We start from the raw sequence: 15,511 nt of genomic DNA, 5'->3' as shown, positions 1-15,511 counted from the left end.
GTATAAGTCATTTTTATCGAAATTTTTGAAAATGAATATATTTAGATATAATTGCCAAGCGACGCAAGACATATATTTTATTTTAAATATACATGGTTAATGTTAAATATGTTGGCTCACCACATCACATTGCCTACGACTATACCACGTTGAATACACCCCATCTCGTCCGATCTGGGAAGTTAAGCAACGTCGGGCCCGGTTAGTACTTGGATGGGTGACCGCCTGGGAATACCGGGTGTCGTAGATTTTATTTTAAATATACCTGGGTAATGTTAAATGTGTTGGCTCACCACATCACATTGCCTACGACCATACCACGTTGAATACACCCCATCTCGTCTGATCTGGGATGTTAAGCAACGTCGGGCCCGGTTAGTACTTGGATGGATGACCGCCTGGGAATACCGGGTGTCGTAGGCATTTTATAAGTTTTTTGGCATATTAGAAAGTACTTTATGTATAAGTAATTTTTATCGAAATTTTTGAAAATTAATATATTTAGATATAATTGCCAAGCGACGCAAGTCATATATTTTATTTTAAATATACATGGTTAATGTTAAATATGTTGGCTCATCACATCACATTGCCTACGACCATATCACGTTGAATACACCCCATCTCGTCCGATCTGGGAAGTTAAGCAACGTCGGTCCCGGTTAGTACTTGGATGGGTGACCGCCTGGGAATACCGGGTGTCGTAGATTTTATTTTAAATATACCTGGGTAATGTTAAATGTGTTGGCTCACCACATCACATTGCCTAGGACCATACCACGTTAAATACACCCCATCTCGTCTGATCTGGGAAGTTAAGCAACGTCGGGCCCGGTTAGTACTTGGATGGGTGACCGCCTGGGAGTACCGGGTGTCGTAGGCATTTTATAAGTTCTTTAGCATATTACAAAGTACTTTATGTATAAGTCATTTTTATCGAAATTTTTGAAAATGAATATATTTAGATATAATTGCCAAGCGACGCAAGACATATATTTTATTTTAAATATACATGGTTAATGTTAAATATGTTGGCTCACCACATCACATTGCCTACGACTATACCACGTTGAATACACCCCATCTCGTCCGATCTGGGAAGTTAAGCAACGTCGGGCCCGGTTAGTACTTGGATGGATGACCGCCTGGGAATACCGGGTGTCGTAGGCGTTTTATAAGTTTTTTAGCATATTAAAAAGTACTTTATGTAAAAGTCATTTTTTATCAAAATTTATAAAAATTAATGCATTTGATATAATTGCTAAGCGACAGAAGTCATTTATTTTATTTTAAATATACACGGTTAATAATAAATGTGTTGGCTCACCAAATCACATTGCCTACGACCATACCACGTTGAGTACACCCCATCTCGTCCGATCTGGGAAGTTAAGCAACGTCGGGCCCGGTTAGTACTTGGATGGGTGTCCGCCTGGGAATACCGGGTGTCGTAGGCGTTTTATAAGTTTTTTAGCATATTAGAAAGTACTTTATGTAGAAGTCATTTTTAATCAAAATTTTTGAAAACTAATATATTTGATATAATTGCTAAGCAACGCAAGTCATTTATTTTATTTTAAATATACACGGGTAATAATAAATGTTTTGGCACATCACATTGCCTACGACCACACCACCTTGAGTACATCCCATCTCGTCCGATCTGGGAAGTTAAGCAACGTCGGGCCCGGTTAGTACTTGGATGGGTGACCGCCTGGGAATACCGTGTGTCGTAGGCATTTTATAAGTTTTTTAGCATATTAGAAAGTACTTTATGTAGAAGTCATTTTTTATCAAAATTTTTGAAAATTAATATATTTGATATAATTGCTAGGCGACGCAAGTCATTTATTTTATTTTAAATATACACGGTTAATGATAAATGTGTTGGCTCACCACATCACATTGCCTACGACCATACCACGTTAAGAACACCCCATCTCGTCCGATCTGGGAAGTTAAGCAACGTCGGGCCCGGTTAGTACTTGGATGGGTGACCGCCTGGGAATACCGGGTGTCGTAGGCGTTTTATAAGTTTTTTAGCATATTAAAAAGTACTTTATGTAGAAGTCATTTTTTATCAAAATTTTTGAAAATTAATATATTTGATATAGTTGCTAAGCGACGCAAGTCATTTATTTTATTTTAAATATACACGGGTAATGATAAATGTGTTGGCACATCACATCGCCTACGACCACACCACCTTGAGTACACCCCATCTCGTCCGATCTGGGAAGTTAAGCAACGTCGGGCCCGGTTAGTACTTGGATGGGTGACCGCCTGGGAATACCGGGTGTCGTAGGCATTTTATAAGTTTTTTGGCATATTAGAAAGTACTTTATGTATAAGTCATTATTATCGAAATTTTTGAAAATTAATTTATTTACATATAATTGCTACGCGAGGCAAGTCATATATTTTAAATATACCTGGTTATTTTTAAATGTGTTGGCTCACCACATCACATTGCCTACGACCATACCACGTTGAATGTACCCCATCTCGTCCGATCTGTAAAGTTAAGCAACGTCGGGCACGGTTAGTACTTGGATGGGTGACCGCCTGGGAATACCGGGTGTCGTTGGAATTTTATAAATTTTTTAGCATATTAGAAAGTATGTATAAGTCATTTTTATTGAAATTTTTGAAAATTAATATATTTAGATATAATTGCAAGCGACACAATCATATATTTTATTTTAAATATACATGGTTAATGTTAAATGTGTTGGCTCACCACATCACATTGCCTACGACCATACCATGTTGGATACACCCCATCTCGTCCGATCTGGGAAGTTAAGCAACGTCGGGCCCGGTTAGTACTTGAATGGGTGACCGCCTAGGAATACCGGGTGTCGTAGGCATTTTATAAGTTTTTTAGCATATTAGAAAGTACTTTATGTATAAGTCATTATTATCGAAATTTTTAAAAATTAATTTATTTTGATATAATTGCTAAGCGACGCAAGTCATATATTTTAAATATAACTGGGTAATTTTAAATGTGTTGGCTCACCACATCACATTGCCTACGACCATACCACGTTGAATACAACCCATCTCGTCCGATCTGGGAAGTCAAGCAACGTCGGGCCCGGTTACTACTTAGATGGGTGACCGCCTGGGAATACCGGGTGTCGTAGGCATTTTATAAGTTTTTTAGCATATTAGAAAGTACTTTATGTATAAGTCATTATTATCGAAATTTTTGAAAATTAATATATTTAAATATAATTGCTAAGCGACGCAAGTCATGTATTTTATTTTAAATATACCTGGGTAATTTTAAATGTGTTGGCTCACCACATCACATTGCCTACGACCATACCACGTTGAATACACCCCATCTCGTCCGATCTGGAAAGTTAAGCAACGCCGGGCCCGGTTAGTACTTGGATGAGTGACCGCCTGGGAATACCGGGTGTCGTAGGCATTTTATAAGTTTTTTAGCATATTAGAAAGTACTTTATGTATAAGTCATTATTATCGAAATTTTTGAAAATTAATTTATTTAGATATAATTACTACGCGACGCAAGTCATTTATTTTAAATATACCTGGGTAATTTTAAATGTGTTGGCTCACCACTTCATATTGCCTACGACCATACCACGTTGAATACTCCCCATCTCGTCCGATCTGGAAAGTTAAGCAACGCCGGGCCTGGTAAGTACTTGAATGGGTGACCGCCTGGGAATACCGGGTGTCGTAGGCATTTTATAAGTTTTTTGGCATATTAGAAAGTACTTTATGTATAAGTCATTATTATCGAAATTTTTGAAAATTAATATATTTAAATATAATTGCTAAGCGACGCAAGTCATATATTTTATTTTAAATATATCTGGGTAATGTTAAATGTGTTGGCTCACCACATCACATTGCCTACGACCCTACCACGTTGAATACACCCCATCTCGTCCGATCTGGGAAGTCAAGCAACGTCGGGCCCGGTTAGTACTTAGATGAGTGACCGCCTGGGAATACCGGGTGTTGTAGATTTTATTTTAAATATACCTGGGTAATATTAAATGTGTTGGCTCACCACATCACACTGCCTACGACCATACCACGTTGAATACAACCCATCTCGTCCGTTCTGGGAAGTTAAGCAACGTCGGGCCCGGTTAGTACTTGGATGGGTGACCGCCTGGGAATACCGGGTGTCGTAGGCATTTTATAAGTTTTTTAGCATATTAGAAAGTACTTTATGTATAAGTCATTTCTATCGAAATTTTTGTAAATTAATATATTTAAATAAAATTGCTAAGCGACGCAAGTCATTTATTTTAAATATACATGATTAATGATAAATGTTTTGGCTCACCACATCACATTGCCTACGACCATACCACGTTTAGTACACCCCATCTTGTCCGATCTCGGAATTTAAGCAACGTCGGGCCCGGTTAGTATTTGGATGGGTGACCGCCTTGGAATAGTGGGTGTCGTAGGCATTTTATAAGTTTTTTAGCATATTACAATATACTTTATGTATAAGTCATTTTTATCGAAATTTTTGAAAATTAATATATTTAAATATAATTGCTAAGCGACGCAAGTCATATATTTTATTTTAAATATATCTGGGTAATGTTAAATATGTTGGCTCACCACATCACATTGCCTACGACCCTACCACGTTGAATACACCCCATCTCGTCCGATCTGGGAAGTCAAGCAACGTCGGGCCCGGTTAGTACTTAGATGGGTGACCGCCTGGGAATACCGGGTGTCGTAGGCATTTTATAAGTTTTTTAGCATATTAGAAAGTACTTTATGTATAAGTCATTATTATCGAAATTTTTGAAAATTAATATATTTAAATATAATTGCTAAGCGACGCAAGTCATGTATTTTATTTTAAATATACCTGGGTAATTTTAAATGTGTTGGCTCACCACATCACATTGCCTACGACCATACCACGTTGAATACACCCCATTTCGTCCGATCTGGAAAGTTAAGCAACGCCGGGCCTGGTTAGTACTTGAATGGGTGACCGCCTGGGAATACCGGGTGTCGTAGGCATTTTATAAGTTTTTTGGCATATTAGAAAGTATGTATAAGTCATTTTTATCGAAATTTTTGAAAATTAATATATTTAAATATAATTGCTAAGCGACGCAAGTCATGTATTTTATTTTAAATATACCTAGGTAATGTTAAATGTGTTGGCTCACCACATCACATTGCCCACGACCATACCACGTTGAATACTCCCCATCTCGTCCGATCTGGGAAGTCAAGCAACGTCGGGCTCGGTTAGTACTTAGATGGGTGACCGCCTGGGAATACCGGGTGTCGTAGGCATTTTATAAGTTTTTTAGCATATTAGAAAGTACTTTATGTATAAGTCATTATTATCGAAATTTTTGAAAATTAATATATTTAAATATAATTGCTAAGCGACGCAAGTCATGTATTTTATTTTAAATATACCTAGGTAATGTTAAATGTGTTGGCTCACCACATCACATTGCCCACGACCATACCACGTTGAATACTCCCCATCTCGTCCGATCTGGGAAGTCAAGCAACGTCGGGCTCGGTTAGTACTTAGATGGGTGACCGCCTGGGAATACCGGGTGTCGTAGGCATTTTATAAGTTTTTTAGCATATTAGAAAGTACTTTATGTATAAGTCATTATTATCGAAATTTTTGAAAATTAATATATTTAAATATAATTGCTAAGCGACGCAAGTCATGTATTTTATTTTAAATATACCTGGGTAATTTTAAATGTGTTGGCTCACCACATCACATTGCCTACGACCATACCATGTTGAATACACCCCATCTCGTCCGATCTGGAAAGTTAAGCAACGCCGGGCCCGGTTAATACTTGGATGAGTGACCGCCTGGGAATACCGGGTGTCGTAGGCATTTTATAAGTTTTTTGGCATATTAGAAAGTACTTTATGTATAAGTCATTATTATCGAAATTTTTGAAAATTAATATATTTAAATATAATTGCTAAGCGACGCAAGTCATGTATTTTATTTTAAATATACCTGGGTAATTTTAAATGTGTTGGCTCACCACATCACATTGCCTACGACCATACCACGTTGAATACACCCCATTTCGTCCGATCTGGAAAGTTAAGCAACGCCGGGCCTGGTTAGTACTTGAATGGGTGACCGCCTGGGAATACCGGGTGTCGTAGGCATTTTATAAGTTTTTTGGCATATTAGAAAGTATGTATAAGTCATTTTTATCGAAATTTTTGAAAATTAATATATTTAAATATAATTGCTAAGCGACGCAAGTCATGTATTTTATTTTAAATATACCTAGGTAATGTTAAATGTGTTGGCTCACCACATCACATTGCCCACGACCATACCACGTTGAATACTCCCCATCTCGTCCGATCTGGGAAGTCAAGCAACGTCGGGCTCGGTTAGTACTTAGATGGGTGACCGCCTGGGAATACCGGGTGTCGTAGGCGTTTTATAAGTTTTTTAGCATATTAAAAAGTACTTTATGTAGAAGTCATTTTTTATCAAAATTTTTGAAAATTAATATATTTGATATAACTGCTAAGCGACGCAAGTCATTTATTTTATTTTAAATATACACGGTTAATGATAAATGTGTTGGCTCACCACATCACATTGCCTACGACCATACCACGTTGAGTACACCCCATCTCGTCCGATCTGGGAAGTTAAGCAACGTCGGTCCCGGTTAGTACTTGGATGGGTGACCGCCTGGGAATACCGGGTGTCGTAGATTTTATTTTAAATATACCTGGGTAATGTTAAATGTGTTGGCTCACCACATCACATTGCCTAGGACGATACCACGTTAAATACACCCCATCTCGTCTGATCTGGGAAGTTAAGCAACGTCGGGCCCGGTTAGTACTTGGATGGGTGACCGCCTGGGAGTACCGGGTGTCGTAGGCATTTTATAAGTTTTTTAGCATATTACAAAGCACTTTATGTATAAGTCATTTTTATCGAAATTTTTGAAAATGAATATATTTAGATATAATTGCCAAGCGACGCAAGACATATATTTTATTTTAAATATACATGGTTAATGTTAAATATGTTGGCTCACCACATCACATTGCCTACGACTATACCACGTTGAATACACCCCATCTCGTCCGATCTGGGAAGTTAAGCAACGTCGGGCCCGGTTAGTACTTGGATGGATGACCGCCTGGGAATACCGGGTGTCGTAGGCGTTTTATAAGTTTTTTAGCATATTAAAAAGTACTTTATGTAAAAGTCATTTTTTATCAAAATTTTTAAAAATTAATGCATTTGATATAATTGCTAAGCGACACAAGTCATTTATTTTATTTTAAATATACACGGTTAATAATAAATGTGTTGGCTCACCAAATCACATTGCCTACGACCATACCACGTTGAGTACACCCCATCTCGTCCGATCTGGGAAGTTAAGCAACGTCGGGCCCGGTTAGTACTTGGATGGGTGTCCGCCTGGGAATACCGGGTGTCGTAGGCATTTTATAAGTTTTTTAGCATATTACAAAGTACTTTATGTATAAGTCATTTTTATCGAAATTTTTGAAAATGAATATATTTAGATATAATTGCCAAGCGACGCAAGACATATATTTTATTTTAAATATACATGGTTAATGTTAAATATGTTGGCTCACCACATCACATTGCCTACGACTATACCACGTTGAATACACCCCATCTCGTCCGATCTGGGAAGTTAAGCAACGTCGGGCCCGGTTAGTACTTGGATGGGTGACCGCCTGGGAATACCGGGTGTCGTAGATTTTATTTTAAATATACCTGGGTAATGTTAAATGTGTTGGCTCACCACATCACATTGCCTACGACCATACCACGTTGAATACACCCCATCTCGTCTGATCTGGGATGTTAAGCAACGTCGGGCCCGGTTAGTACTTGGATGGATGACCGCCTGGGAATACCGGGTGTCGTAGGCATTTTATAAGTTTTTTGGCATATTAGAAAGTACTTTATGTATAAGTAATTTTTATCGAAATTTTTGAAAATTAATATATTTAGATATAATTGCCAAGCGACGCAAGTCATATATTTTATTTTAAATATACATGGTTAATGTTAAATATGTTGGCTCATCACATCACATTGCCTACGACCATATCACGTTGAATACACCCCATCTCGTCCGATCTGGGAAGTTAAGCAACGTCGGTCCCGGTTAGTACTTGGATGGGTGACCGCCTGGGAATACCGGGTGTCGTAGATTTTATTTTAAATATACCTGGGTAATGTTAAATGTGTTGGCTCACCACATCACATTGCCTAGGACCATACCACGTTAAATACACCCCATCTCGTCTGATCTGGGAAGTTAAGCAACGTCGGGCCCGGTTAGTACTTGGATGGGTGACCGCCTGGGAGTACCGGGTGTCGTAGGCATTTTATAAGTTCTTTAGCATATTACAAAGTACTTTATGTAGAAGTCATTTTTAATCAAAATTTTTGAAAACTAATATATTTGATATAATTGCTAAGCAACGCAAGTCATTTATTTTATTTTAAATATACACGGGTAATAATAAATGTTTTGGCACATCACATTGCCTACGACCACACCACCTTGAGTACATCCCATCTCGTCCGATCTGGGAAGTTAAGCAACGTCGGGCCCGGTTAGTACTTGGATGGGTGACCGCCTGGGAATACCGTGTGTCGTAGGCATTTTATAAGTTTTTTAGCATATTAGAAAGTACTTTATGTAGAAGTCATTTTTTATCAAAATTTTTGAAAATTAATATATTTGATATAATTGCTAGGCGACGCAAGTCATTTATTTTATTTTAAATATACACGGTTAATGATAAATGTGTTGGCTCACCACATCACATTGCCTACGACCATACCACGTTAAGAACACCCCATCTCGTCCGATCTGGGAAGTTAAGCAACGTCGGGCCCGGTTAGTACTTGGATGGGTGACCGCCTGGGAATACCGGGTGTCGTAGGCGTTTTATAAGTTTTTTAGCATATTAAAAAGTACTTTATGTAGAAGTCATTTTTTATCAAAATTTTTGAAAATTAATATATTTGATATAGTTGCTAAGCGACGCAAGTCATTTATTTTATTTTAAATATACACGGGTAATGATAAATGTGTTGGCACATCACATCGCCTACGACCACACCACCTTGAGTACACCCCATCTCGTCCGATCTGGGAAGTTAAGCAACGTCGGGCCCGGTTAGTACTTGGATGGGTGACCGCCTGGGAATACCGGGTGTCGTAGGCATTTTATAAGTTTTTTGGCATATTAGAAAGTACTTTATGTATAAGTCATTATTATCGAAATTTTTGAAAATTAATTTATTTACATATAATTGCTACGCGAGGCAAGTCATATATTTTAAATATACCTGGTTATTTTTAAATGTGTTGGCTCACCACATCACATTGCCTACGACCATACCACGTTGAATGTACCCCATCTCGTCCGATCTGTAAAGTTAAGCAACGTCGGGCACGGTTAGTACTTGGATGGGTGACCGCCTGGGAATACCGGGTGTCGTTGGAATTTTATAAATTTTTTAGCATATTAGAAAGTATGTATAAGTCATTTTTATTGAAATTTTTGAAAATTAATATATTTAGATATAATTGCAAGCGACACAATCATATATTTTATTTTAAATATACATGGTTAATGTTAAATGTGTTGGCTCACCACATCACATTGCCTACGACCATACCATGTTGGATACACCCCATCTCGTCCGATCTGGGAAGTTAAGCAACGTCGGGCCCGGTTAGTACTTGAATGGGTGACCGCCTAGGAATACCGGGTGTCGTAGGCATTTTATAAGTTTTTTAGCATATTAGAAAGTACTTTATGTATAAGTCATTATTATCGAAACTTTTAAAAATTAATTTATTTTGATATAATTGCTAAGCGACGCAAGTCATATATTTTAAATATAACTGGGTAATTTTAAATGTGTTGGCTCACCACATCACATTGCCTACGACCATACCACGTTGAATACAACCCATCTCGTCCGATCTGGGAAGTCAAGCAACGTCGGGCCCGGTTACTACTTAGATGGGTGACCGCCTGGGAATACCGGGTGTCGTAGGCATTTTATAAGTTTTTTAGCATATTAGAAAGTACTTTATGTATAAGTCATTATTATCGAAATTTTTGAAAATTAATATATTTAAATATAATTGCTAAGCGACGCAAGTCATGTATTTTATTTTAAATATACCTGGGTAATTTTAAATGTGTTGGCTCACCACATCACATTGCCTACGACCATACCACGTTGAATACACCCCATCTCGTCCGATCTGGAAAGTTAAGCAACGCCGGGCCCGGTTAGTACTTGGATGAGTGACCGCCTGGGAATACCGGGTGTCGTAGGCATTTTATAAGTTTTTTAGCATATTAGAAAGTACTTTATGTATAAGTCATTATTATCGAAATTTTTGAAAATTAATTTATTTAGATATAATTACTACGCGACGCAAGTCATTTATTTTAAATATACCTGGGTAATTTTAAATGTGTTGGCTCACCACTTCATATTGCCTACGACCATACCACGTTGAATACTCCCCATCTCGTCCGATCTGGAAAGTTAAGCAACGCCGGGCCTGGTAAGTACTTGAATGGGTGACCGCCTGGGAATACCGGGTGTCGTAGGCATTTTATAAGTTTTTTAGCATATTAGAAAGTACTTTATGTATAAGTCATTATTATCGAAATTTTTGAAAATTAATATATTTAAATATAATTGCTAAGCGACGCAAGTCATATATTTTATTTTAAATATATCTGGGTAATGTTAAATGTGTTGGCTCACCACATCACATTGCCTACGACCCTACCACGTTGAATACACCCCATCTCGTCCGATCTGGGAAGTCAAGCAACGTCGGGCCCGGTTAGTACTTAGATGAGTGACCGCCTGGGAATACCGGGTGTTGTAGATTTTATTTTAAATATACCTGGGTAATATTAAATGTGTTGGCTCACCACATCACACTGCCTACGACCATACCACGTTGAATACAACCCATCTCGTCCGTTCTGGGAAGTTAAGCAACGTCGGGCCCGGTTAGTACTTGGATGGGTGACCGCCTGGGAATACCGGGTGTCGTAGGCATTTTATAAGTTTTTTAGCATATTAGAAAGTACTTTATGTATAAGTCATTTCTATCGAAATTTTTGTAAATTAATATATTTAAATAAAATTGCTAAGCGACGCAAGTCATTTATTTTAAATATACATGATTAATGATAAATGTTTTGGCTCACCACATCACATTGCCTACGACCATACCACGTTTAGTACACCCCATCTTGTCCGATCTCGGAATTTAAGCAACGTCGGGCCCGGTTAGTATTTGGATGGGTGACCGCCTTGGAATAGTGGGTGTCGTAGGCATTTTATAAGTTTTTTAGCATATTACAATATACTTTATGTATAAGTCATTTTTATCGAAATTTTTGAAAATTAATATATTTAAATATAATTGCTAAGCGACGCAAGTCATATATTTTATTTTAAATATATCTGGGTAATGTTAAATATGTTGGCTCACCACATCACATTGCCTACGACCCTACCACGTTGAATACACCCCATCTCGTCCGATCTGGGAAGTCAAGCAACGTCGGGCCCGGTTAGTACTTAGATGGGTGACCGCCTGGGAATACCGGGTGTCGTAGGCATTTTATAAGTTTTTTAGCATATTAGAAAGTACTTTATGTATAAGTCATTATTATCGAAATTTTTGAAAATTAATATATTTAAATATAATTGCTAAGCGACGCAAGTCATGTATTTTATTTTAAATATACCTGGGTAATTTTAAATGTGTTGGCTCACCACATCACATTGCCTACGACCATACCACGTTGAATACACCCCATTTCGTCCGATCTGGAAAGTTAAGCAACGCCGGGCCTGGTTAGTACTTGAATGGGTGACCGCCTGGGAATACCGGGTGTCGTAGGCATTTTATAAGTTTTTTGGCATATTAGAAAGTATGTATAAGTCATTTTTATCGAAATTTTTGAAAATTAATATATTTAAATATAATTGCTAAGCGACGCAAGTCATGTATTTTATTTTAAATATACCTAGGTAATGTTAAATGTGTTGGCTCACCACATCACATTGCCCACGACCATACCACGTTGAATACTCCCCATCTCGTCCGATCTGGGAAGTCAAGCAACGTCGGGCTCGGTTAGTACTTAGATGGGTGACCGCCTGGGAATACCGGGTGTCGTAGGCGTTTTATAAGTTTTTTAGCATATTAAAAAGTACTTTATGTAGAAGTCATTTTTTATCAAAATTTTTGAAAATTAATATATTTAATATAACTGCTAAGCGACGCAAGTCATTTATTTTATTTTAAATATACACGGTTAATGATAAATGTGTTGGCTCACCACATCACATTGCCTACGACCATACCACGTTGAGTACACCCCATCTCGTCCGATCTGGGAAGTTAAGCAACGTCGGGCCCGGTTAGTACTTGGATGGGTGACCGCCTGGGAATACCGGGTGTCGTAGGCATTTTATAAGTTTTTTAGCATATTAGAAAGTACTTTATGTATAAGTCATTATTAAAATTAATATATTTAAATATAATTGCTAAGCGACGCAAGTCATGTATTTTATTTTAAATATACCTAGGTAATGTTAAATGTGTTGGCTCACCACATCACATTGCCCACGACCATACCACGTTGAATACTCCCCATCTCGTCCGATCTGGGAAGTCAAGCAACGTCGGGCTCGGTTAGTACTTAGATGGGTGACCGCCTGGGAATACCGGGTGTCGTAGGCATTTTATAAGTTTTTTAGCATATTAGAAAGTACTTTATGTATAAGTCATTATTATCGAAATTTTTGAAAATTAATATATTTAAATATAATTGCTAAGCGACGCAAGTCATGTATTTTATTTTAAATATACCTAGGTAATGTTAAATGTGTTGGCTCACCACATCACATTGCCCACGACCATACCACGTTGAATACTCCCCATCTCGTCCGATCTGGGAAGTCAAGCAACGTCGGGCTCGGTTAGTACTTAGATGGGTGACCGCCTGGGAATACCGGGTGTCGTAGGCATTTTATAAGTTTTTTAGCATATTAGAAAGTACTTTATGTATAAGTCATTATTATCGAAATTTTTGAAAATTAATATATTTAAATATAATTGCTAAGCGACGCAAGTCATGTATTTTATTTTAAATATACCTGGGTAATTTTAAATGTGTTGGCTCACCACATCACATTGCCTACGACCATACCATGTTGAATACACCCCATCTCGTCCGATCTGGAAAGTTAAGCAACGCCGGGCCCGGTTAATACTTGGATGAGTGACCGCCTGGGAATACCGGGTGTCGTAGGCATTTTATAAGTTTTTTGGCATATTAGAAAGTACTTTATGTATAAGTCATTATTATCGAAATTTTTGAAAATTAATATATTTAAATATAATTGCTAAGCGACGCAAGTCATGTATTTTATTTTAAATATACCTGGGTAATTTTAAATGTGTTGGCTCACCACATCACATTGCCTACGACCATACCACGTTGAATACACCCCATTTCGTCCGATCTGGAAAGTTAAGCAACGCCGGGCCTGGTTAGTACTTGAATGGGTGACCGCCTGGGAATACCGGGTGTCGTAGGCATTTTATAAGTTTTTTGGCATATTAGAAAGTATGTATAAGTCATTTTTATCGAAATTTTTGAAAATTAATATATTTAAATATAATTGCTAAGCGACGCAAGTCATGTATTTTATTTTAAATATACCTAGGTAATGTTAAATGTGTTGGCTCACCACATCACATTGCCCACGACCATACCACGTTGAATACTCCCCATCTCGTCCGATCTGGGAAGTCAAGCAACGTCGGGCTCGGTTAGTACTTAGATGGGTGACCGCCTGGGAATACCGGGTGTCGTAGGCGTTTTATAAGTTTTTTAGCATATTAAAAAGTACTTTATGTAGAAGTCATTTTTTATCAAAATTTTTGAAAATTAATATATTTGATATAACTGCTAAGCGACGCAAGTCATTTATTTTATTTTAAATATACACGGTTAATGATAAATGTGTTGGCTCACCACATCACATTGCCTACGACCATACCACGTTGAGTACACCCCATCTCGTCCGATCTGGGAAGTTAAGCAACGTCGGGCCCGGTTAGTACTTGGATGGGTGACCGCCTGGGAATACCGGGTGTCGTAGGCATTTTATAAGTTTTTTAGCATATTAGAAAGTACTTTATGTATAAGTCATTATTATCGAAATTTTTGAAAATTAATATATTTAAATATAATTGCTAAGCGACGCAAGTCATGTATTTTATTTTAAATATACCTAGGTAATGTTAAATGTGTTGGCTCACCACATCACATTGCCCACGACCATACCACGTTGAATACTCCCCATCTCGTCCGATCTGGGAAGTCAAGCAACGTCGGGCTCGGTTAGTACTTAGATGGGTGACCGCCTGGGAATACCGGGTGTCGTAGGCATTTTATAAGTTTTTTAGCATATTAGAAAGTACTTTATGTATAAGTCATTATTATCGAAATTTTTGAAAATTAATATATTTAAATATAATTGCTAAGCGACGCAAGTCATGTATTTTATTTTAAATATACCTAGGTAATGTTAAATGTGTTGGCTCACCACATCACATTGCCCACGACCATACCACGTTGAATACTCCCCATCTCGTCCGATCTGGGAAGTCAAGCAACGTCGGGCTCGGTTAGTACTTAGATGGGTGACCGCCTGGGAATACCGGGTGTCGTAGGCATTTTATAAGTTTTTTAGCATATTAGAAAGTACTTTATGTATAAGTCATTATTATCGAAATTTTTGAAAATTAATATATTTAAATATAATTGCTAAGCGACGCAAGTCATGTATTTTATTTTAAATATACCTGGGTAATTTTAAATGTGTTGGCTCACCACATCACATTGCCTACGACCATACCACGTTGAATACACCCCATTTCGTCCGATCTGGGAAGTTAAGCGACCTCGGGCCCGGTTAGTACTTGGATGGGTGACCGCCTCGGAATACCGGGTGTCGTAGGCATTTTATAAGTTTTTTAGCATATTAGAAAGTACTTTATGTATAAGTCATTTCTATCGAAATTTTTGTAAATTAATATATTTAAATAAAATTGCTAAGCGACGCAAGTCATTTATTTTAAATATACATGATTAATGATAAATGTTTTGGCTCACCACATCACATTGCCTACGACCATACCACGTTTAGTACACCCCATCTTGTCCGATCTCGGAATTTAAGCAACGTCGGGCCCGGTTAGTATTTGGATGGGTGACCGCCTTGGAATAGTGGGTGTCGTAGGCATTTTATAAGTTTTTTAGCATATTACAATATACTTTATGTATAAGTCATTTTTATCGAAATTTTTGAAAATTAATATATTTAAATATAATTGCTAAGCGA

General features: G+C 37.6%; 52 non-coding genes and 5 pseudogenes across 52 annotated transcripts; all 57 read left to right on the top strand.

Annotated features, from left to right (window-relative positions):
* Positions 1 to 131: 131 nt before the first annotated feature.
* On the top strand, positions 132 to 250 carry LOC145756503 (5S ribosomal RNA). The gene has a single exon (XR_014284618.1). It is a non-coding gene; the product is annotated as a 5S ribosomal RNA (ribosomal RNA).
* A 54-nt stretch (positions 251 to 304) lies between these two features.
* LOC145756669 (5S ribosomal RNA) lies at positions 305 to 423 on the top strand. The gene has a single exon (XR_014284775.1). It is a non-coding gene; the product is annotated as a 5S ribosomal RNA (ribosomal RNA).
* Positions 424 to 591: 168 nt separating this feature from the next.
* On the top strand, positions 592 to 710 carry LOC145757035 (5S ribosomal RNA). Its single transcript, XR_014285123.1, has one exon. It is a non-coding gene; the product is annotated as a 5S ribosomal RNA (ribosomal RNA).
* A 54-nt stretch (positions 711 to 764) lies between these two features.
* Positions 765 to 883, top strand: LOC145756911 (5S ribosomal RNA). Its single transcript, XR_014285007.1, has one exon. It is a non-coding gene; the product is annotated as a 5S ribosomal RNA (ribosomal RNA).
* A 168-nt stretch (positions 884 to 1,051) lies between these two features.
* Positions 1,052 to 1,170, top strand: LOC145756442 (5S ribosomal RNA). Its single transcript, XR_014284562.1, has one exon. It is a non-coding gene; the product is annotated as a 5S ribosomal RNA (ribosomal RNA).
* Positions 1,171 to 1,338: 168 nt separating this feature from the next.
* On the top strand, positions 1,339 to 1,457 carry LOC145756437 (5S ribosomal RNA). Its single transcript, XR_014284557.1, has one exon. It is a non-coding gene; the product is annotated as a 5S ribosomal RNA (ribosomal RNA).
* Positions 1,458 to 1,620: 163 nt separating this feature from the next.
* LOC145757182 (5S ribosomal RNA) lies at positions 1,621 to 1,739 on the top strand. Its single transcript, XR_014285261.1, has one exon. It is a non-coding gene; the product is annotated as a 5S ribosomal RNA (ribosomal RNA).
* Positions 1,740 to 1,907: 168 nt separating this feature from the next.
* On the top strand, positions 1,908 to 2,026 carry LOC145756449 (5S ribosomal RNA). The gene has a single exon (XR_014284568.1). It is a non-coding gene; the product is annotated as a 5S ribosomal RNA (ribosomal RNA).
* A 163-nt stretch (positions 2,027 to 2,189) lies between these two features.
* Positions 2,190 to 2,308, top strand: LOC145756885 (5S ribosomal RNA). Its single transcript, XR_014284983.1, has one exon. It is a non-coding gene; the product is annotated as a 5S ribosomal RNA (ribosomal RNA).
* Positions 2,309 to 2,471: 163 nt separating this feature from the next.
* Positions 2,472 to 2,590, top strand: LOC145757203 (5S ribosomal RNA; annotated as a pseudogene).
* A 161-nt stretch (positions 2,591 to 2,751) lies between these two features.
* LOC145756551 (5S ribosomal RNA) lies at positions 2,752 to 2,870 on the top strand. The gene has a single exon (XR_014284664.1). It is a non-coding gene; the product is annotated as a 5S ribosomal RNA (ribosomal RNA).
* Positions 2,871 to 3,033: 163 nt separating this feature from the next.
* LOC145757060 (5S ribosomal RNA) lies at positions 3,034 to 3,152 on the top strand. The gene has a single exon (XR_014285146.1). It is a non-coding gene; the product is annotated as a 5S ribosomal RNA (ribosomal RNA).
* Positions 3,153 to 3,320: 168 nt separating this feature from the next.
* LOC145756896 (5S ribosomal RNA) lies at positions 3,321 to 3,439 on the top strand. Its single transcript, XR_014284993.1, has one exon. It is a non-coding gene; the product is annotated as a 5S ribosomal RNA (ribosomal RNA).
* A 163-nt stretch (positions 3,440 to 3,602) lies between these two features.
* On the top strand, positions 3,603 to 3,721 carry LOC145756828 (5S ribosomal RNA). The gene has a single exon (XR_014284926.1). It is a non-coding gene; the product is annotated as a 5S ribosomal RNA (ribosomal RNA).
* Positions 3,722 to 3,889: 168 nt separating this feature from the next.
* On the top strand, positions 3,890 to 4,008 carry LOC145757179 (5S ribosomal RNA). Its single transcript, XR_014285258.1, has one exon. It is a non-coding gene; the product is annotated as a 5S ribosomal RNA (ribosomal RNA).
* Positions 4,009 to 4,062: 54 nt separating this feature from the next.
* On the top strand, positions 4,063 to 4,181 carry LOC145756785 (5S ribosomal RNA). Its single transcript, XR_014284885.1, has one exon. It is a non-coding gene; the product is annotated as a 5S ribosomal RNA (ribosomal RNA).
* Positions 4,182 to 4,344: 163 nt separating this feature from the next.
* Positions 4,345 to 4,463, top strand: LOC145757213 (5S ribosomal RNA; annotated as a pseudogene).
* A 168-nt stretch (positions 4,464 to 4,631) lies between these two features.
* LOC145756632 (5S ribosomal RNA) lies at positions 4,632 to 4,750 on the top strand. Its single transcript, XR_014284741.1, has one exon. It is a non-coding gene; the product is annotated as a 5S ribosomal RNA (ribosomal RNA).
* A 168-nt stretch (positions 4,751 to 4,918) lies between these two features.
* LOC145756779 (5S ribosomal RNA) lies at positions 4,919 to 5,037 on the top strand. Its single transcript, XR_014284880.1, has one exon. It is a non-coding gene; the product is annotated as a 5S ribosomal RNA (ribosomal RNA).
* Positions 5,038 to 5,200: 163 nt separating this feature from the next.
* LOC145757049 (5S ribosomal RNA) lies at positions 5,201 to 5,319 on the top strand. Its single transcript, XR_014285136.1, has one exon. It is a non-coding gene; the product is annotated as a 5S ribosomal RNA (ribosomal RNA).
* Positions 5,320 to 5,487: 168 nt separating this feature from the next.
* On the top strand, positions 5,488 to 5,606 carry LOC145757048 (5S ribosomal RNA). Its single transcript, XR_014285135.1, has one exon. It is a non-coding gene; the product is annotated as a 5S ribosomal RNA (ribosomal RNA).
* A 168-nt stretch (positions 5,607 to 5,774) lies between these two features.
* On the top strand, positions 5,775 to 5,893 carry LOC145757163 (5S ribosomal RNA). Its single transcript, XR_014285243.1, has one exon. It is a non-coding gene; the product is annotated as a 5S ribosomal RNA (ribosomal RNA).
* Positions 5,894 to 6,061: 168 nt separating this feature from the next.
* LOC145756778 (5S ribosomal RNA) lies at positions 6,062 to 6,180 on the top strand. The gene has a single exon (XR_014284879.1). It is a non-coding gene; the product is annotated as a 5S ribosomal RNA (ribosomal RNA).
* A 163-nt stretch (positions 6,181 to 6,343) lies between these two features.
* On the top strand, positions 6,344 to 6,462 carry LOC145757067 (5S ribosomal RNA). Its single transcript, XR_014285153.1, has one exon. It is a non-coding gene; the product is annotated as a 5S ribosomal RNA (ribosomal RNA).
* Positions 6,463 to 6,630: 168 nt separating this feature from the next.
* Positions 6,631 to 6,749, top strand: LOC145756965 (5S ribosomal RNA). The gene has a single exon (XR_014285057.1). It is a non-coding gene; the product is annotated as a 5S ribosomal RNA (ribosomal RNA).
* A 54-nt stretch (positions 6,750 to 6,803) lies between these two features.
* On the top strand, positions 6,804 to 6,922 carry LOC145757050 (5S ribosomal RNA). Its single transcript, XR_014285137.1, has one exon. It is a non-coding gene; the product is annotated as a 5S ribosomal RNA (ribosomal RNA).
* Positions 6,923 to 7,090: 168 nt separating this feature from the next.
* On the top strand, positions 7,091 to 7,209 carry LOC145756441 (5S ribosomal RNA). The gene has a single exon (XR_014284561.1). It is a non-coding gene; the product is annotated as a 5S ribosomal RNA (ribosomal RNA).
* A 168-nt stretch (positions 7,210 to 7,377) lies between these two features.
* On the top strand, positions 7,378 to 7,496 carry LOC145756390 (5S ribosomal RNA). The gene has a single exon (XR_014284512.1). It is a non-coding gene; the product is annotated as a 5S ribosomal RNA (ribosomal RNA).
* Positions 7,497 to 7,664: 168 nt separating this feature from the next.
* Positions 7,665 to 7,783, top strand: LOC145756502 (5S ribosomal RNA). The gene has a single exon (XR_014284617.1). It is a non-coding gene; the product is annotated as a 5S ribosomal RNA (ribosomal RNA).
* Positions 7,784 to 7,837: 54 nt separating this feature from the next.
* LOC145756668 (5S ribosomal RNA) lies at positions 7,838 to 7,956 on the top strand. Its single transcript, XR_014284774.1, has one exon. It is a non-coding gene; the product is annotated as a 5S ribosomal RNA (ribosomal RNA).
* A 168-nt stretch (positions 7,957 to 8,124) lies between these two features.
* Positions 8,125 to 8,243, top strand: LOC145757033 (5S ribosomal RNA). Its single transcript, XR_014285121.1, has one exon. It is a non-coding gene; the product is annotated as a 5S ribosomal RNA (ribosomal RNA).
* A 54-nt stretch (positions 8,244 to 8,297) lies between these two features.
* Positions 8,298 to 8,416, top strand: LOC145756910 (5S ribosomal RNA). The gene has a single exon (XR_014285006.1). It is a non-coding gene; the product is annotated as a 5S ribosomal RNA (ribosomal RNA).
* Positions 8,417 to 8,579: 163 nt separating this feature from the next.
* Positions 8,580 to 8,698, top strand: LOC145757181 (5S ribosomal RNA). Its single transcript, XR_014285260.1, has one exon. It is a non-coding gene; the product is annotated as a 5S ribosomal RNA (ribosomal RNA).
* Positions 8,699 to 8,866: 168 nt separating this feature from the next.
* On the top strand, positions 8,867 to 8,985 carry LOC145756448 (5S ribosomal RNA). Its single transcript, XR_014284567.1, has one exon. It is a non-coding gene; the product is annotated as a 5S ribosomal RNA (ribosomal RNA).
* Positions 8,986 to 9,148: 163 nt separating this feature from the next.
* On the top strand, positions 9,149 to 9,267 carry LOC145756884 (5S ribosomal RNA). Its single transcript, XR_014284982.1, has one exon. It is a non-coding gene; the product is annotated as a 5S ribosomal RNA (ribosomal RNA).
* A 163-nt stretch (positions 9,268 to 9,430) lies between these two features.
* On the top strand, positions 9,431 to 9,549 carry LOC145757202 (5S ribosomal RNA; annotated as a pseudogene).
* A 161-nt stretch (positions 9,550 to 9,710) lies between these two features.
* LOC145756550 (5S ribosomal RNA) lies at positions 9,711 to 9,829 on the top strand. Its single transcript, XR_014284663.1, has one exon. It is a non-coding gene; the product is annotated as a 5S ribosomal RNA (ribosomal RNA).
* Positions 9,830 to 9,992: 163 nt separating this feature from the next.
* On the top strand, positions 9,993 to 10,111 carry LOC145757059 (5S ribosomal RNA). The gene has a single exon (XR_014285145.1). It is a non-coding gene; the product is annotated as a 5S ribosomal RNA (ribosomal RNA).
* Positions 10,112 to 10,279: 168 nt separating this feature from the next.
* LOC145756895 (5S ribosomal RNA) lies at positions 10,280 to 10,398 on the top strand. The gene has a single exon (XR_014284992.1). It is a non-coding gene; the product is annotated as a 5S ribosomal RNA (ribosomal RNA).
* Positions 10,399 to 10,561: 163 nt separating this feature from the next.
* LOC145756827 (5S ribosomal RNA) lies at positions 10,562 to 10,680 on the top strand. Its single transcript, XR_014284925.1, has one exon. It is a non-coding gene; the product is annotated as a 5S ribosomal RNA (ribosomal RNA).
* Positions 10,681 to 10,848: 168 nt separating this feature from the next.
* Positions 10,849 to 10,967, top strand: LOC145757178 (5S ribosomal RNA). Its single transcript, XR_014285257.1, has one exon. It is a non-coding gene; the product is annotated as a 5S ribosomal RNA (ribosomal RNA).
* Positions 10,968 to 11,021: 54 nt separating this feature from the next.
* On the top strand, positions 11,022 to 11,140 carry LOC145756784 (5S ribosomal RNA). Its single transcript, XR_014284884.1, has one exon. It is a non-coding gene; the product is annotated as a 5S ribosomal RNA (ribosomal RNA).
* Positions 11,141 to 11,303: 163 nt separating this feature from the next.
* Positions 11,304 to 11,422, top strand: LOC145757212 (5S ribosomal RNA; annotated as a pseudogene).
* Positions 11,423 to 11,590: 168 nt separating this feature from the next.
* Positions 11,591 to 11,709, top strand: LOC145756631 (5S ribosomal RNA). Its single transcript, XR_014284740.1, has one exon. It is a non-coding gene; the product is annotated as a 5S ribosomal RNA (ribosomal RNA).
* Positions 11,710 to 11,877: 168 nt separating this feature from the next.
* Positions 11,878 to 11,996, top strand: LOC145756777 (5S ribosomal RNA). Its single transcript, XR_014284878.1, has one exon. It is a non-coding gene; the product is annotated as a 5S ribosomal RNA (ribosomal RNA).
* A 163-nt stretch (positions 11,997 to 12,159) lies between these two features.
* On the top strand, positions 12,160 to 12,278 carry LOC145757066 (5S ribosomal RNA). The gene has a single exon (XR_014285152.1). It is a non-coding gene; the product is annotated as a 5S ribosomal RNA (ribosomal RNA).
* A 168-nt stretch (positions 12,279 to 12,446) lies between these two features.
* Positions 12,447 to 12,565, top strand: LOC145758244 (5S ribosomal RNA). Its single transcript, XR_014286219.1, has one exon. It is a non-coding gene; the product is annotated as a 5S ribosomal RNA (ribosomal RNA).
* A 155-nt stretch (positions 12,566 to 12,720) lies between these two features.
* LOC145757047 (5S ribosomal RNA) lies at positions 12,721 to 12,839 on the top strand. Its single transcript, XR_014285134.1, has one exon. It is a non-coding gene; the product is annotated as a 5S ribosomal RNA (ribosomal RNA).
* A 168-nt stretch (positions 12,840 to 13,007) lies between these two features.
* Positions 13,008 to 13,126, top strand: LOC145757045 (5S ribosomal RNA). Its single transcript, XR_014285132.1, has one exon. It is a non-coding gene; the product is annotated as a 5S ribosomal RNA (ribosomal RNA).
* Positions 13,127 to 13,294: 168 nt separating this feature from the next.
* On the top strand, positions 13,295 to 13,413 carry LOC145757162 (5S ribosomal RNA). The gene has a single exon (XR_014285242.1). It is a non-coding gene; the product is annotated as a 5S ribosomal RNA (ribosomal RNA).
* Positions 13,414 to 13,581: 168 nt separating this feature from the next.
* LOC145756776 (5S ribosomal RNA) lies at positions 13,582 to 13,700 on the top strand. The gene has a single exon (XR_014284877.1). It is a non-coding gene; the product is annotated as a 5S ribosomal RNA (ribosomal RNA).
* Positions 13,701 to 13,863: 163 nt separating this feature from the next.
* Positions 13,864 to 13,982, top strand: LOC145757065 (5S ribosomal RNA). The gene has a single exon (XR_014285151.1). It is a non-coding gene; the product is annotated as a 5S ribosomal RNA (ribosomal RNA).
* Positions 13,983 to 14,150: 168 nt separating this feature from the next.
* Positions 14,151 to 14,269, top strand: LOC145758233 (5S ribosomal RNA). The gene has a single exon (XR_014286208.1). It is a non-coding gene; the product is annotated as a 5S ribosomal RNA (ribosomal RNA).
* Positions 14,270 to 14,437: 168 nt separating this feature from the next.
* LOC145757044 (5S ribosomal RNA) lies at positions 14,438 to 14,556 on the top strand. The gene has a single exon (XR_014285131.1). It is a non-coding gene; the product is annotated as a 5S ribosomal RNA (ribosomal RNA).
* Positions 14,557 to 14,724: 168 nt separating this feature from the next.
* LOC145757043 (5S ribosomal RNA) lies at positions 14,725 to 14,843 on the top strand. The gene has a single exon (XR_014285130.1). It is a non-coding gene; the product is annotated as a 5S ribosomal RNA (ribosomal RNA).
* A 168-nt stretch (positions 14,844 to 15,011) lies between these two features.
* On the top strand, positions 15,012 to 15,130 carry LOC145757057 (5S ribosomal RNA). The gene has a single exon (XR_014285143.1). It is a non-coding gene; the product is annotated as a 5S ribosomal RNA (ribosomal RNA).
* Positions 15,131 to 15,293: 163 nt separating this feature from the next.
* LOC145757209 (5S ribosomal RNA) lies at positions 15,294 to 15,412 on the top strand (annotated as a pseudogene).
* The last annotated feature ends 99 nt before the right edge of the window (positions 15,413 to 15,511 follow it).

This window comes from Corella eumyota, chromosome 6 (genome assembly GCF_963082875.1).
Source record: "Corella eumyota chromosome 6, kaCorEumy4.1, whole genome shotgun sequence".
NCBI classification, from domain to species: domain Eukaryota; kingdom Metazoa; phylum Chordata; class Ascidiacea; order Phlebobranchia; family Corellidae; genus Corella; species Corella eumyota.
The sequence above is the reverse complement of the archived record's forward strand: the minus strand, read 5'-3'. Positions and strand labels throughout refer to the sequence as shown.